Source organism: Lepus europaeus, chromosome X, assembly GCF_033115175.1.
Source record: "Lepus europaeus isolate LE1 chromosome X, mLepTim1.pri, whole genome shotgun sequence".
In the NCBI taxonomy this organism is placed as follows: Eukaryota; Metazoa; Chordata; class Mammalia; order Lagomorpha; family Leporidae; genus Lepus; species Lepus europaeus.
Genome location: NC_084850.1, coordinates 11,285,223 through 11,303,755, shown reverse-complemented (window position 1 = coordinate 11,303,755; position 18,533 = coordinate 11,285,223).

Genomic DNA, 18,533 nt, shown 5'->3' with positions numbered 1-18,533 from the left:
AGATGGCCCAAGTGCTTGGGCCTGTGCAGACATGTGGGAGACCCAGAGGAGGCTCTTGCTCCTGGCTTTGGATTGGCCCAGCTCCAGCTTTTGCAGCCATTTGGGGAGTGAACCAGTGGATGGAAGACCTCTCTCTCTCCCTCCGACCCGCCTCTCTGTAACTCTGCCTCTTAAATAAATAAATATAAAAATATGTGTAAAGCATAAGTTGTTGCTTGATGGGAAGTGCATCTTGATTCCAAAGAAAGATGGTAACTTGAACAGAGGATTTAACTCACCTCTTACATTCTCTTCATTTTAATTTTTCTTTTAAACCTCGCATAGGCTAATATTTGTTAAGTTCATAGCTGGAGTTAGGGTTGAACATGAGAAAGGTTTTCAATTTCCTTGAAATGCCATTGTTGCTGTTGGTCCTCAAAATTTGTAAGAAGTGGATTCTGCACTTGGCACAGCAAGTTAAGCTGCTGCCTGCAGCACCCGCATCCCATATGGGCGCTGGCTGGAGTACTCTTTACCTCTATGTGTGTGTGTGTGCGTGTGCATGTGTGTGTGTGTCTCCTCTCTCTTTCTCTATCTGTTATTCTGCATTTCAAATAAACACAAATGAATAAATCTTTTTTTTTTATTTCAGATTTCCCACCTTCCCAAACTGTGAGAAAGATGTTTCTGTTGTTGAGGCCACACAGTATATCATATGTTATTATAACATAGTTAAATGACAAGTTAGATTTTTACACCCAGATACAGTTAATATTAAAAGACAAGGACATGACAAGAGCCTCGAGTGATTACTGATGTCATAAATAAGAGTGTCAATTGTTGAATCAACAACAGGAGTCACTGTGCACCTACTCCCCATGTAGGATCTCTCTCCTTAATGTGTTGTACTATGTGAATTAATGGTATAATTAGTACTCAAATAGTACTTTATACTTTGTGTTTCTGGGTGGACACAAACTGTTGAAATCTTTACTTAGTATATACTAAATTGATCTTCTGTATATAAAGATAATTGAAAATGAATCCTGATGAAGAATGGGATGGGAGAAGGAGTGGGAGATGAGATGGTTGTGGGTGGGAGGGAGGTTATGGGGGGAAAAGCCACTATAATCCAAAAGTTGTACTTTGGAAATCTATATTTATTAAATAAAAGTTAAAAAAAGAAAACTTCAAAAAAAGACAAGGACAAAAATAAAATCTTGAAATAAGCAAGAAAAAAATCATCATATACAAAGAAACCCAAATGAGCATAATAGCTGATTTCTCTTCAAAAAGATTGGAGGACAGAGAAAAGAGACAGAAAAGAGCAATAATTTTCAATTACATTCAGAAAAACCACCATTGAAATGAAGAAGAGAAAATACCTCCAGATAGATACAGCCTGAGACAATGTGTCACTAGCAGCTCACCATATAAGAAATATCAATGAAGGTGCTTCTGGCAGAAAACAAGTGGGTGAGACAGTAATTTGAATTTATTGTAAGAAGGAAAAAAAGAAAGAACATCAGAAAAGGTAATCGGGAAGGGAATTATAAAAGACGCTACAACTGCACATTTCCTTTTCTTTCTCCTCTTCAGTGATAGAAAATGCAATAATATGAAATAAAAATGTTTATAATTTTACAGTTTGGACTACAACCAAAAGAAATATGTATTTGACAATACCAACCTAAAGGAGGTTTTGGGGAGGAAAGCAATATGGGAGTAAAGAAATTATAACAGATGGTAGCTCGATTCTAGAAGAGAAGATGAGGAAAATTACAAGTGATTCTATAGGTAAGTTTAACAGAATACACTCTATGAATATATAATTCTCTCCTTTATTCTCAGTTCTTTGAAGTAACATTATATGAAGAAGTCTTCTGTTAAAACTTTAGGTAATACTGACTAGAGGATCCAGTTAAGACAATTAGGCAAGAAATAAAAAAAGATATCCAGATTGAAAACAAAGAAGTAAATGTATGTTTGAATATGGTATTATGGTATTATGGTATCATGAAGACGTTATGGTCTCATGAAGACAGTGAAGAGAAAGACAGGGCTTCCAATTTTACCCAGGCCCAGAATGCACAGGCCAGGGCCTGGCAGATGGGGAAGTGGAGCTGCCTCCTCCTGCATTTCCAAGTGAGGAGCCATCATGCAGACCTCTGGTGGCAAAACCTCCATTCTAATTGAAACCCAGAGGTGTGAGGCCACCACAGAGAATCAGTGTGAATAGCACCTGGCTGAACTGTGAGGTGGCTTTACTACTCCAAAGCATCTATAAGGCAAACCATCAAACAAAGGGCACTGTTTTCAAGCATTCAGATGCGTTGATTACACCCTATTACATCTTAGATTTACTTGGAACACATCACTCTGTTCTCCTTTCCTATTTCTCCTTTTTAGAACGTGAATATTCAGCTCATGTCCATCCCATCATTGTATTTTGAAGAGACACAACTTGTTCACAATTGGAGAAGCAGTAATAGGTGTTAAGTACAGTATATTGGGAAATTAATTACATTAGGCAGGTGAACATAGAAATTATCATTGCCAAAGCAATGATTAATGGAGACTATAAGATTGAATAAATGAGGGTGATATTGTGTATGTTAGCGAAAGGTGTTCCAGTGTCTAGGCAGAAATATGTGGACATGTGAGGTTTATGAAATGAGGAAAATGGTACTTTAAAGGAATTGAAAAGCTTATGCAGCAGGTATTGCATATATGATCTTGTCATTCTGTTTCAATTTAACTTTATCCTTACATATAGTATATATAAACTATGGAATACTACACAGTGGTAAAAAAAAATGAAATCCTGTTATTTGCAGCAAAATGGATGCAACTGGAAACCATTATACTTAGTGAAATAAGTCAGTACCCAAAAGACAAATAACATTTGTTCTCCTGATCTGTAGTATCTAATAGAGTACCTAAAAGGTAATCTATAGGAGTTAAATTCACACTTTGAGATGCTATGTTCTTTAACAGCCCTTGTCTCAACTGTTGAGGAACAGCTTTTCTTTTTCTTCATACTACTTATTGAACTCTTTACTTAGTGTAGGGTTATTCTTAAGAGTATAAAGTAAACTGAAAATAAATCTGTAAAAAAATAAGAAGAGGAATAGGAGAGGAAGGAGGAAAGGTGGAAGCACAGGTGGTAGGAAGGGTGGAAGAGAGGTAGGGTGGGAAGTATCACTATGTTCCTGAATCTGTATATATGAAATACATGAAATTTGTATATCTTAATTAAAATTTTAAAAATGAAAAATAAAATCATACTTAAAAATTAAAGTCATTTAAAAGTTTTAAGCAAGGAAGTGATGTGAGTAAATATTTATTATTTTTGAAGAAAATAACTTGTCAGCAAGGTGAAGTAGGGTATCCTCAGTTATTCAGGCATTTGGTGACTCAAAACTTCAAAAGATGTTTGACATCAGTTAAGGAGGTCTTTAAAATTCTTTTCTTTATGTAGTATGTACTTTATTCTTTGGTACTGGAAAAACATTGATTACATGAATTTGATCCATTGTTCTAAAATTTTTCTTCCAAAGTCAAGGCTTTAATTACTTTTTAAAAAATATTTATTTATTTATTTGAAAGGCAGAGATACAGAAAGAGGAGAGAGAGAGAGAGAGAGAGAGAGAGAGAGAGAGAGAGAGAGAGAGAGAGAGATTGGGCCAGGCCAAAGCCAGGAGCTAGGAGCTTCTTCCACGTCTCCCACATGGATGCAGCAGCCCAAGCACTTGAGCCATCCTCTGCTGCTTTCCCATGCACATTAACAGGGATCTAGATCAAAAGTGGAGCAGCTGGAACTCAAACTGATGCCAATATGGGATGCTGACACTGCAGGCATTGGCTTAACCATCTATAAATACCAGAGAATTAAATTGAAGTTGAAGCTTTTTTCAGGGCCATGATCCTGGCACCTGCAAACACGCTTCTGGAGAAGTTTATATGCTAAGGAGTACTAGTCAGAACTGCCCCCCTCCCCACTTTGCTCAGGGATCTTCAGGATATATCAAAAGCAAGGCAGCTGCATATTTTCAGGCAATGGATCAAAAAAAATACCTGGCTACTGGAAGATGGTTAATGACAAATTGGCATAATACACAACTAAGAAAGTAAAACATTATAAAGGAACAAGAGTATTAGCTAGTCAGCTATATTTTTGCATGCTGTGAATTATAAAAGGTGACAGCACTTAGGCATGAGAGGCTCTGAGTAATATGAGGAGTTTTTGTAACTTTGTAAGATGAATAACACTGGAATCTATTGTTACTGCCCCCATATGTAATTTTAGATGTTGAAATATTCAGTCATTGCTCTGGAAAGAACTTACTCCTGAAATTAAGTATTTAACCTCTTATTGTTATTAAGAATCTGCATTATGCATCAACATTAAGTTTTAAGGACTTTGTGCTCATGTGGCAGAATGAATCTTATATTCTCTCTTACTTGCTGCTCCTATGAGCAGGGGATGGGGTAAGAGTATGAAGAATGGAACTATATGAGGTTCCAACTTCTGATTCCAATATTTAGCCCTGCTTTGGGGTTCTTCATCTTTCAGTAAATGAAATACTTAAGCTTCCATCGGAGTTGCCATCTATAGGACCTAATAAAGGCCCATTTGGCAACTTAGAGGAAAGTGACACCAGCTGATGTCTCATCACTCAGTAGAACTCTTAGATATATATAGGGCTTGTGTCCAAGTGGGAGTGGTCTTGAAAAGAGCATATGATATTCAGATTATAAGGATCAAAAAGATATCACACAGTTGATATCCTCCTGAGCCCAACAGAAAAGATTCAGATTGAGTAGTTCATGGTTGTCACCAAATAGAAGGTAAGCAGAGTTCTTTTTTTTTTTCAAATTGTCTTTTAACTTTATTTGTTCACTTTGTCAAACACACTTACATTGAAATGAATAAAGATTTATTTATTCTTTGGTATTTTCATTATCTTTTTAGAAATTTTATTTAAGGTATACAAGTTTTATGTTTTTCATATACAGAGATTTAAGAACAAAATGATACTTCCCACCATACCCTCCTACCCATGCACCACCCGTTTTTCCTCCTCCATTTCCAATTCACACTCAATTTTTACAAAGATCTATTTTCAGTATACTTTTTTGTAAATAATTTATTTATTTGAAAGGCAGAGTCACAGAGTGACAGAAGCAGAGAGAGAGAGAAGTCTTCCATCTGCTGGTTCACTCCTCAGATATCAGTTAAGTTCATTTGGTCCATGGTGTGGGTTATCTCTGTTGTTTCTTTGTTGATTTACTATATAATAGATCTATCCTTTGAAGAAAGTGTGATGTTGAAGCCTCTGTTGCTATTGTATTCTAGTCTATACCTCCATTTAGATTAATTAACATTTATCTTAAATACCCAGGTGCCTTGTAATTGGGTGTATATACATTTATTACAGTCACATCTTCCTGTTGAATTGATCCCTTAATCATTACATAGTACCCTTCTTTGTGTCTAATTTTTTGCTTTCCATTGGCATGTAATATCTTTTTGCATCCTTTCACTTTCAGTCTGCAAGTGTCTCTGTTGATGAGATGTGCTTCTTGTAGGCAGAAAATAAATCGATCTTGTTTTTTAATCCACTTAGCCAGTTGCATTCAAGGTGACTATTGAAAAGTAACAACTTGGGCCTGCCATTTTTCCATAAATACTCCTATTGTTTACTTTGGATTTCCTTTGTACTTTTCTAGGAGATTTTCATCCTTCACATTATTTCATAATTATGATTCTCTTTCTGTGTTTCTCAGTGCAGCACATCCTTAAACATCTTTTGTAATGCTGGGTGAGTGGTGACAAATTTGTTCAATTACTGTTTGTTATGGAAGGTCTTTATTTCACCTTCATTCATAAATGAGAGCTTTGCAGGGTACAACATTCTGGTTTGACAGTTTTGTGGTTTTTTTTTCTCCTCCTAAGTCTTGGACAATATCTCACCATTCCCATCTATCCTGTAGAGTTTCTGATAAGTCAGCTGTAAGTCTAATTGTAGATCCTCTGAAAGTAATATGGTGTTTTTCTCATGCACATTTTAGAATCCTTTCTTTATGTCTTACTGTGGACAGTTTGACCTCAATGTGTTATGGTGAAGATCTTTTCTGGTTGTGTCTACTAGGAGTTCTATGTGATTCCTTTACTTGAATGTCCCTTGCTTTCTCCAAATTGGGGACGTTTTCTGTAATTATTGCACTGAATAGACCTTCTGATCCATTGTCTTTTTCCACGCCTTCAGGAAATCCCAAGACCTGTATGTTGGGTTGTTTGATAATATCCCATAAATCTCCAACACTGGTTTTAATTTTTCTAATTTCTTCATTTTGTATCTGATTGAAAAATTTCCAAAGATTTGTCTTCTAGCTGAAATATTCTTTTTTACTGCCTTAGTCTGTTGTTAAGTCTTTCTATTTTTTAATCTATTGAAATCTTCATTTCTAATATTTCATTTAGATTTCTATTCAAAATCTCATGGGAAAATTTTCATATTTTCATTCTTGTCATGTATGGATTTTGTTAACTAATGGATTTGCTTCTGATAGCTTTGGAGTAATGCTATGCTTAATCTTAAATTAATTCTATTTCAGGCATTTCAGCAGTCTCTTCATCTTCATTCTAATATTGAAGTTCTATTGTGTTCCTTTGGTGTGTGGGGGGGTCATGTTGTCTTCCTTATTCTTGTTCCCTGAATTTCTGCATTTATTTTTAGGCATTTGTGGAAATAATTGTTGGTTTTATCCTCTTATGGCTTTCACTAAGGACTATGCCTCTGTGGCTTAGTGGAATGTCTGCACTTTCAATAAATACCCAGAGGTGTGTGCTGGGTATAGCCAAAGATCTCTGGTCCATGCTGAGTGTGGGGCAAGTATTCAGATGACTCTCAATCTGGGCATGGTAGATGTCCTCTTGTTAACAGAAAGAGGGCTATGGTCACCTCTGTTGGTGTGATCACACGCTCACTTCCTCGCTTCCAAGGTGATCAATGCTTAGGTGTTAGCCCTCAAGGAGTACAATACTCATCTGTGCTGTCATATGAAGTGCACAAAGGATCTGTGCAGTCCTCACCGTGAGCATAGATCCCACTGCAGTGACCCACCTCAGGTAATCAAGGAGTTTAAGCATGTGGAGCTCCACACAATGATTACTCAGAGACCCAGCTACAACCCTGTACCCTCCTGTGCACTCATAGAGTCCCCACAGTCTCAGCACAAAAGGATCCCACAATCTCAGCCAGCGCCGTGGCTTAACAGGCTAATCCTCCGCCTTGCGCACCGGGTTCTAGTCCCAGTCGGGGCACTGATCCTGTCCCGGTTGCCCCTCTTCCAGGCCAGCTCTCTGCTGTGGCCAGGGAGTGCAGTTCTTGGGCCCTGCACCCCATGGGAGACCAGGAGAAGCACCTGGCTCCTGCCATCGGAACAGCGCGGTGCGCCGGCCACAGCGCACCTACCGCGGCGGCCATTGGAGGGTGAACCAACGGCAAAAAGGAAGACCTTTCTCTCTGTCTCCCTCTACTGTCCACTCTGCCTGTCAAAAATTTAAAAAAAAAAAAAAAAGGATCCCACAATCTCAAGATGCCAAGGACCTGCTTTGCCCGTTAGCCTGTCTGGTCCACAGAGAGGCAGATGTTCCGAGAACCAGCTGCCTGTGACTGCTCCACTTAGGTGGTTTGAACGCCGGAGCCTATGGCATGTTAGGAGGCCGGGGAGCCTCACAGTCCTACATGGGTGCCCAGCCACTGTCAAGCCTCCCAGCCAGACTCAAAGTCAGTAGAAAACTGAAAATTTTCCTGCTGCTAGAAATCTCAGGATGATATGTGTATACAAGAGCTTCTGGCAAAATGTTGCCTTCTCCCCGCAGGTTGAGAAGCTGCTGCCACCAGTGCTTCTGAGAAGATGGAGTCTTGTCTCAGCCAGTTGCTGTGTGTGTGCACAAGGGCTTCCATGGCTGCCGTTTATGCCCAAAATAGCACCCACGCTCTCTCAGCTGGTTGCCACGTGCTATTGTTGTGTGTGTGTCGGGAGGAAATGAGGTGAGAGAAATGTGCCCCCCTGTTTTTACTAGGTCCATGGTTACCCTCTCCATCTTAGGGCTCCAGGATGGACTTAAGCCACACTCACCCTCTGACTTTATCAGCAGTGGCAGGGGTTGCTGTAGTCTGATCTCACCCCAGTCTCCAAAGCTGGCACTTTCTCAGGGTCTCAGCTGCTGGAGACATGCTCTGTTGTGTCAGTGCTCACGCTGCACATCTGCACCTTCCACAGCATTCCTCTTCCCTCCATAGAATTTCCACTGAGTTATTCTAACTCTCCCTCTGAGGATGTACTTCCTACACTTTTCTTTTTAATACTTATCATTAGCCTAGCATAGTATGCTGTTCCCTATTCTGCCATCTTGGAATTCGAAATAGACTTCTTTCATAGCCACCTTTTAATTTTTGTCAAAAGTGTTCCATAGACATCAATAAACTACAAAATTGAAGAGGCATAATAAGAACAAAACAATTCAAAGAACACATTAGCTTCATTCCAAACAACCTAAGTGGAATACAAGCATTAAAGACTATCCTTCCATTTACAGCCTCCCTACACAAATGATGCTTTTATAGGAATGTGTTTTTCTGTATGTCCCACAACACTCTCATTCTTCTGTAAAAAGTGCCTTGTATCATACACAGATCAACCAAATATATCAGAGGCAATTTCTGTTTAGCATTTCATGTAAAAATCATTTATGTGTGTATGTGTGTATGTGTGTGTGTGTGAAAGACAGAGAGAGAACAAGAGAGAGACAGAGACTGTGTGTGTTGTGTTCATGTTAGGAGTCAAAGGAAGAAAAAAAATCTGTTTAGATATAATTTTGGATTGGATGATTGCTTTTTATGTTTCCTTCCTAGCACTCCTGCTCCTGTATTATTCTGATACAGGCCAAGTTCATTAATATATGATGAATTTTTTGAAAGGAAAATAAAGCAAAAGGCAAACTTAATTTTAGCTGATAGTTAAATTGATCATTTACTTGTAAAGCAGTACTTTTGATTTACAGACATTAGAATAGTCTTGAAATCCACTATTCTTCTCTACTTAAATCTATTTTTCTTTTGATAGGAGGATTTCACAACTGAATATAACAGATTTTTAATATTGTCTAGTGATGCTTTTTTATGTGGTAGTTTAATAGAAGGGTCTACTTTTATTCCTTAATGAATAATTTCAGCTTCCTTACTGAGTAGCTTCTGCTAACTAAATATGTCATCTGTTTTTTCCTTTTGCTTTTTGAGAAAATTGCCTAGGTTTGGTTTCCTAGGAAATAGTTCTTTGTCATGGAGGAATGAATTTCGACTGATTAGCTGCTTTACTTATTTGTCCTATCATTTTGTCACAGGCCTGAACAGTGTGCTGTGAAAAGAGATGTGATAGTATGAAGGAACTGTATTCCTTTATGTGGTAGACATCAGTAGGACATGGCAGTCAGAATACAGAAATAAGAACTAGACAGAAATGGGTTCTAGAAGATGTCCACTTACTGAGTGTGTAAACTTAAGCGAGTCACTTAAATTGCACTGAACATCAATCTTACCCGTAAAATGCAAGCATAGACTCCGGATGAGTTTGTTTCAGAGAGTCATTGGTGAGATAATTGATATGGTAGTGCTAGTCACAAGAAAATTATTTGTATTAATATTGGCTCACTTTATGGCTTGTTAGACCCTGAGAATACAAAAAGAAGTACTCTCCACTTCTAATATCATGCACCTACTCTAGTGAAGCAGTCAATATTGTCCACAGAGACATTAGCAACACTATAGAAGATGACATAGAAGTATGAAGAGGCACAGGATAGGGCACAAAGTAGGGAGTGGGGAAAGTCAAGAAGGCCCTATGGAGGCAACAACCATTGACCTATGTTATAATATTCAAGTTAATGTAGGTGTTTCCCAGGCCGATAGGAAAGGGTAGAATATTCTAAGCAAAAGTGATAAAATGAGGAAAAATAAGAAGCATCATACTGTTGGAGGGACAATAACAAACTGATGTTGCTGGAGCACAAAATGTGAGAAAATGAGGCTGTAGAGTCAGAAAGGGGCTAGACCAGGAGCAGTTTCTCAGGTGTTTTGTAGGAATATTCTACAGAAAATGTGGAGCCCTGTCTTAAGGTCCTCTTTCTAATGTTCACATAGCATCTTTTATTTTCTTATGGTAGAATACTTACCTTAGAGTTCAAAGCAATTGACTGAATATTTCTTTGCCAACTAGACTGTGAATGCCTCAGCAACTTATTAGTGTCCAGTGTGGAGTATGTACTCAGCAAATGCTGACTTAGTGCAAAATTAATTAAAGATTTTAATTGGGGAAGTGACATGGTATAGATTGTCATATTATGTTTACCACATGGCAATACTGGGCCAGGGTTATTAGTGGTTGTGCAAGAAGTGATAGTTTCATGATTTTGTATCTTCTCACTAGAATTTGGTGGCTGATAGTTAAGTTTTATTGGATTACTCTAACCATAAAAGTCACAAACCATACAGAATATGCCAATGTATTCACCAAATATGCCAATAGAATAATCAATATCATGGAAAAAGGAAGTGATAGTAAATTGGATAAAGCAACAGCATGTTTATTTAGTAAAACTTATTTATTTTATTTAACATCCCTGAAGTTCTTTAGTGAAGTTCTTAGACTTCATGAAAGCTTTGTTATAAATCAATGCTATACCAAAAGATATAAGTTATGGGATGTGCTTGTTAGAACTATGGAAATAGTATCACTTAAAAGTGTTACAGGAATTCATTTAGTTTAACACTCTGAAAAAAGTTCTTTTCATGATATAGGATACAATGTAATCCTCTTTTGTCATCCATGATTATTTTGAAAATATATCAGTATTCTCCATATATATATAAAAAAATCAGCTAACATAAGGCTAGCATTTTGGAATAAGAGGTAAAGCCATGGTCTGAGACTCTAGCATCCCATGTGGGTGCTGATTCAAATCCCAGTAGCTCTACTTCCTAACCAGCTCCCTGAAAATGGCCTGGGGAAAGCAGCAGCAGATGATCCAAGTGATTGGGCCCTGCCACACATGTGGGAGATTTGGATGAAGCTCTTGGCTCCTGACTTTGCACAACTCAGCCCTGGCTATTGCAGCCATCTGGGGAGTGAACCAGCAGATGGAAGAGCTCTCTAATCTCTCTCTCTCTCTCTCCCTCTCTTTCTATCTATCTAACTAATCTATCTTTTCCTATGTGTAACTCTGACTTTAAATTAAATAAATCTTAAAAGAAAAAAAAAGTGAACAAAGTATCTTACCTATACCTTTTCTTTTTTTAAAAAAAAAATTTGACAGGTAGAGTTAGACAGTGAGAGAGAGAGACAGAGAGAAAGGTCTTTCTTCCATTGGTTCACTCCCCAAAAGGCCGCTACAGCTGGTGCTGTGCCGATCCAAAGCCAGGAGCCAGGTGCTTCCTCCTGGTCTCCCACGTGGGTGCAGACACCCAAGCACTTGGGCCATCCTCCACTGTCTTCCCGGGCCACAGCAGAGAGCTGGACTGGAAGAAACTGGGACTAGAACCCAGTGCCCATATGGGATGCCAGCACCTCAGGTGGAGGATTAACCGAGTCATGGCGCCAGCCCTGCCTACATTTTCTAGATTGAGCCATATGTTACAGAGATACAAATTTTGGGTTTAGGGAATCATCAGTTTTATGGATGTAAGCCCAATTCATTTTTGTACTACAACTACCTCAGCAATGAAGTTGCCTTAATTACAAAATCCTTAGGTCTGCCTCTGTGGTGTAGTGGGCTAAGCCTCTGCCTGTGGAGCAGGCAACCCATATGTATGCAAGTTTGAGTCTCAGTTGTCCGTCTTCTAATCCAGCAATCTGCTGATGGCCTAAGAAAGCAGTGGAAGATGGCCCAAGTGCTTGGGACCCTGCACTCGGGAAGAAGCTCCTGGCTCTTGGCTTTGGATCAGCTCAGCTCCAGCCATTGTGGCCATTTCAGCAGTGAGCCAGAAGATGGAAGACCTTTCTCTCTGTCTTTCCTTCTCTCTGCAACTCTACCTCTCAAATAAATAAATAAAATCTTTAAAAAAAATTACAAAATCCTTGACATGATCATCATAAATATCATACTACAGTCTTTATTAAAGGATCAGGAAAATTGGGTATTTTACTTTTACTTCAGTCTTCTACTCTTTTACTAGAAATTTTATATTTTTTTGAGATTGCCAGATTGTGAAAGCCATGCTCAGAGAATGATTTGGAAAACAAAAATCTAGTTCAGAATTTGGTCTGTAGGCAAATGCAGATTACATTTGAGGATAAAGGAGAAACCTTTTGATAAGAATTTATTAAGTGGATTTCTAAGTCATAACAGCTTCCAAAATTGCTTTTTGTCTTAAATTTATAACATTTAATCTGAAGAAATCTAAATGTAGTCAAGGGGCAAAAGGGAAAGAACTGTGCTATTATTATAAGGAGCTGGTCAAAACTCTGACAATTCAGTGCATGGAGTGTAGCCAAAGGAAGTTGCTTAAAACTGAAAAGCACACATAATCTTAATTACATCAGAATCACTGGCACATATATTACAGGACAGCCCAGTCATTTGTTACTAAGTCATTGAAGCTCCCTCTCATCATTCTGCTGACATTCTAAAAGACACATGTATATTCAACTTTGTCTCTATAGTATTGACCCAGTTTTTCATGGTGAAAACAGCTGACCAATCTTAAGCTTGGAGGCTCCTGGATCTGATATCATTTATAGAAACTTGGCATCATGGACATATTTATTCACATGTCCTGTAATGTATTTTCTTGTATGAAAGCAGTACATATTTGTTTTTCTCCCTCTTGCAGATATTCTGTATTTATTTTATTTTATTTTATTTTTTTCCAAAGAAATCTTTTATTTAAGGAATACAAACTTCATGCATTTCATAAGTACAACTTTAGGAATATAGTGATTCTCCCCTACCATACCCGCCCTCCAACACACACACCCACACCTCCTCCTCCTCCCTCTCCCATTCCCAGTCCCATTCTCCACTAAGATCCATTTTCAACTAACTTTATACACAGAAGACCAACTCCATACTAAGTAGAGAGTTCACCAATTTGCATGAAAATAAAAACAAAATAAACTGTTCCTCAACAGTCAAGACAAGGGCTGTTCAAAGTCATTGCATCTAGAAGTTAATTTCACTTCTTTTTTTTTTTGTTAGAAACTTAATTAACTTTAAAGAAGCACCCAAGAATGATACATCTTTTGTGAGCACTTAGACATAACTATATTTTATGAGAAATGAGAATATCCTCCACTTAATACAATAAAAGAAAGTCCTTGAGAATGAGTTTTATCATTAGTTAAGGAAGCACCTAAGAAAAGCAATGGAGTTGGCACTTAGGCATAACTAAAACTTATGAGACATAGGAATACCCTCCACTTAATACGCTAAAACAAAATAAATCTTTGAGAAAAAGTTTTACTGTAAAATCTCATAATGCAACTCTGAAGACAGAGGTCCTGCATACACAGTGACTCCTATCGTTAATTTCACAATTAACATTCTTATGTATGATGTCAGTGATCACCCGAAGCTCTTGACATGAGCTGCCTAGGCTATGTAAGCCTTTTGTGATCACAGACTCCTGCAGTATTTAGACAAGGCCATAAGCAAAGTGAAAGTTCTCTCCTCCCTTGAGAGAAAAGGACCTACTTCTTTGATGGCCCCTTCTTTCCACTGGGGTCTCACCCACCGAATTCATTCATGTAGGACATTTTTTTACCACAGTGTCTTGGCTTTCCATGCCTGAAATACTCTCGTGGACTCTTCAGCCAGACCAGAATGCCTTAAGGGCTCTTTCTGAAGTCAGAGTGCTACTTGAAACAATTGTCATTCTGTGAGTCTGCTGTGCGGACTTCTTCCTATGTTAGAGCATTCACTCTTTTTTTTTTAACTTTTATTTAATGAATATAAATTTCCAGTGTACAGCTCATGGATTACAATGGCTTCCCCCTCCCATAACTTCCCTCCCACCCGCAACCCTCCCCTCTCCCGCTCCCTCTCCCCTTCCATTCACATCAAGATTCATTTTCAATTCTCTTTATATACAGAAGATAAATTTAGTATAAAGATTGCAACAGTTTGCACCCACATAGAAACACAAAGTGAAACATACTGTTTGAGTACTAGTTATAGTATTAAATCAAAATGTACAGCACATTAAGGACAGAGATCCCACATGAGGAGCAAGTGCACAGTGGCTCCTGTTGTTGACCCAACAAATTGACACTCTAGTTTATGGCACCAGTAACCACCCTAGGCTGTCGTCATGAGTTGCCAAGGCTATGGAAGCCTTCCAAGTTTGCCGACTCTGCTCATATTTAGACAAGGTCATAAAAGACAGGGTGAGGATAGTAACCAATGATCCTAAGAGTGGCATTTACCAGGTCTGAACAATTATACAGCATTAAGTGGGGAAGAGGACCATCAGTACACACAGGTTGGGAGTAGAGCCATTGGTGGTAGAGTAGAGGTTATGATTACAAAGGAATGAGGCCCAAGTGCACTAGACAGGGTCTAGAACAAAGGACAGAGTCATTATTAGAGGAGCTAAGAAAGGTGCTGTCTAAGCTACAGTTAAGTTTTCTGATTGAGAGGCAAATAGAACCTGACAGAAGGGGCTTGAAAATAACCTGTTGGAGTTCACGCCTTGCAAGTTAAGAGGCCCAGACCTATCTATCTCTTCACATGGGGTACATCCTAAGGGAGGTGTGAACCTCCTAGGGGAAGGCACTCTGTTGACTTTCATTACTTGGCTGGCCTTGGAGGAGAGCTGGCCAGGTAAAGGCAGGGGGCATCTCTAACAAGAAATTTACAGTTCTGCCTGCAATGTTGCTGACACTACGTGGCCATACCCTCAGCTGCAGTAGTCACTTTGGAAGTTGGGCTGAGTGAAGGGCTTTTCAGCTTAGAGCCAATAAGATCTGTGGCTCTGACCTGGGCATCCTTCGACTCCAGGGCAGGTCCATTTCCAGTGATCCAACTCTTGGCAGAGCTGCCAGGGCTCTTCACAAGCTGACTTCTGCTGAAGCCCAGGCTTACCACATTGAAAGCCACTGCAGTGGACTGGCCTGTTGGGTCTCCTTGAGGGCAGATCACTGTACAGATCAGCCATTAATAGGCCTGCCACCCATTGCTTCTGATACCTAGCTTTCTTTTCCTCCTGCAAGTCAAGGCAGTGCCCGAGTCCCATCTCTAATCTTCGGTGGCCTGAACTACAAGTCTATAGTCACAGGCATGTTCTGTAGTAGTTTTTCTAAGGTAGACAATGCCCATGAGGAAAATTATATTCTCACTTTAAAACTTTCTTTTTTAATTCTATTATTATAACCAAACACTTAATCCTATGTATATGAACAATTTAACACTTATTCCTATCTATATGATCACTTTAACATTTAATCCTATCCATATTATCATTTCAGCACTTAAGGTGGAATGATTGCTACCTAGCTTAACAGGATTTGGGGTCCCATGATAAGTTTTTAAACTGTACCCTTAGAAGTAAGTGCATAGGGATGTAAGCAGAACTATACAGCTTTGCAGTTATAAACTTCATACACTTTATAATCACAATTTGAGGAACGTGGTGATTCTTCCTACCATGAGTGCCCTCCACCCACACTCCCACCTTTGTTTCTCCTCCCTCTTATTCCCACTTCTATTTTTGGCTAAGATCTATTTTCAATTGATTCTATACACATATGATTAACTCTATGTTAAGAGTTGAACATGGGGCCAATGCTGTGGCATAGTGGGTAAAGCCACTGCTTCCAGTGCTGGCATCCCATATAGGCATCCGTCTGAGTCTCTGCTGCTCCACTTCCAATCCAGCTCTCTGCTATGGCCTGGGAAAGCAGTAGAGGATGGCTCAAGTCCTTGGGCCCCTGCACTCACGTGGGAGACCCAAAAGACGCTTCTTCTGGCTTTGGATAGAAGCAGCTATTGTGCCCAATCAGGGAGTGCAGCAGGGGATGGAAGACCTTTCTCTCTCTCTCTCTCTATCCCCCCCCCCCTCTGCCTCTCCTTCTCTCTCTGTGTAACTCTGACTTTCATATAAATAAATAAATCTTTAAAAAAAATAGAGTTCAACAAGTATTATGAAAGAAAAAAAAAAACTTCCTCAACAGTCAAGACAAGGCTGTTCAAAGTCACTGCATCTCAAAGTGTCAATCTCATTTTTACAGGTTACCTTTTAGATGCTCTATTAGTTATCAAAGGTCAGGGAGAACATAGGGTATTTGTCCCTTTGGGACAAGCTTATTTCTTTATGTATAATATTTTCCAGATTCATCCATTTTGTTGCAAATAACTATTTTATTTTACTTCTGTGTTGTATTCCTTGGTGTACATATCCCATAGATTTTTTATCCAGTCTTCAGTTGACGGGCATTTGGATTGATTCCATATCTTAGCTATTTTCAACTGAGCTGCAATAAACATGGGGGTACAGATAACTCTTTCATATACTGGTTTCATTTCCCTTGGGTAAATTCCCAGGAGTGGGATGGCTGGATCATATAGTAGGTCCATATTTAGATTTATGAGGTATCTCCATACTGTCTTCCATAGTAACTTATTTGGCATAGCAGTTAAGACAATGGTTAAGATACCATTGTCTCCCACCAGAGTTCAATTCCCTGGGTTCAGTTCCCTGCTTCAGCTCTTGATTCCTGCTTTCCACCAAAGCAGACCCTTGGAAGCAAGAGTAATCACATTCCTGTCACCCATGTGGGAGACTTGGATTGAGTTTCCAGGTCTCAGCTTCATCTCCAGCTCACCCCTGACTGTTGGAGGCATTTGGAGAGAGTGAATTAGTGGGTGAGTACTTTCCTTCTCTCTCTTTCAAATAAATTTATTAGAAAGTGATGACAATCTGAAATATCCATTAATTACTGAAATCTTTTTATATTCAAGTCTCCTTATATTCACTATAATACTGTTCTTAAAATTGCTACTATTTTCATATGGTTTCACAAATCTATGAATTTGGATTGATCTTAAAATTTCAGTGAATAGGGGCCAGGATTGTTGTGCAGCAGGTCAAGCCACTGCCTGGGACACCAGCATTTGCTGTGGATGATGATTCAAGTCCCAGATGCTCCATATACTATCCAGCCCCCTGCTAATGAGCCTGGGATAGCAGTGGAGGATTGCTCAAGTCCTTGGCCACCATGCACCCATGTGGGAAATGACATTCCTGGATCCTGGCTTTGGTCTGTTCCAGCCCAGCCATTGAGATCATTTGGGGAGTGAACCAGCAAGTGGAAAATGTCTCCTCTCCTCTCCTCTCCTCTCCTCTCCTCTCCTCTCCTCTCCTCTCCTTTCTCCTTCTTTCCTCTTCTCTCTGTGTAACTCTGCCTTTCAAATGAATACATTTTCAAAAAAATTCTGTGAATAGATTTTATTTCTTTCTGCATACTGCAAATACAGAGATACTTGAATGACATAGCTACTTGAATAGAGATGGTTCACTCCCCAAATCTTTGCAACATACAGCAGTGAAGGCTAAGCCAGGCCAAACGAAAAACATGGAAACCAATTCAAATCTCTTATGTGGGTATATATCAATAGGAAGCTAAAATTGAAAGCAGAGCCAGGACCCAAATCCCAGAACTCAAGAACTCTAGTATGGGATGTAAGTATCCAAAATATCCAAAATTACTGCATCAAACATCTGCTCCTAAATTCTTTAAGCATTCGCGGAAAAATTGACTGAATCAAATACAGTTAACACCCCTATTTTTAGGTATTAACCTAACATTCTTCCTTAAATATGTCCTTGAAATATCAAGAATATCATGGTGATATTCTGGTTACCCTAATACAAATAAAACATGAAATACTATCTCATCTATGAGCTCATTCCTTTTACTAACTGCCACTGTAGTAATGATCTTCATAATTTGAGAAGTGTTTGCCTCAAAATGAAAAGTCTCGGTATTAAAGAACTCAACCACAAACCTTGAATGACTTCAGTGCTGCCTAACACTACATCATATATTTGAAGAACCAGCTTATGTAAAAAAACCAAGTTAAGAAAGGAGAGAATTGAACTTCCTACAACTTGTGTCAATCAAGCTACATAACCATGATGACTTGCCCAAGAATTTATAAAAATATTACATAACTTTGTACCAGGTAATTTATAATTTTAAATACTTTATATCTTTATGACATATCCATTTCAATTGAGATTCCAAGATATTGCATTGCTTCTCATAGAAGATCTGCATTTTCATGGTTATTTCCTAATAATTATGTTATTAATCATCTTTTTAAAGCCTTTATATTATTTCAATAATACTGACAATTGAATTGATCCACACAAGTACTATAGATATTTAAGAAGTAGAAACAATGTAATCTATTTTGCTCATTAGGATTTTCATAATTATGGCCTTGCTATCTACACACACTCCATATAAAAGACAAAATTAACAAGCCA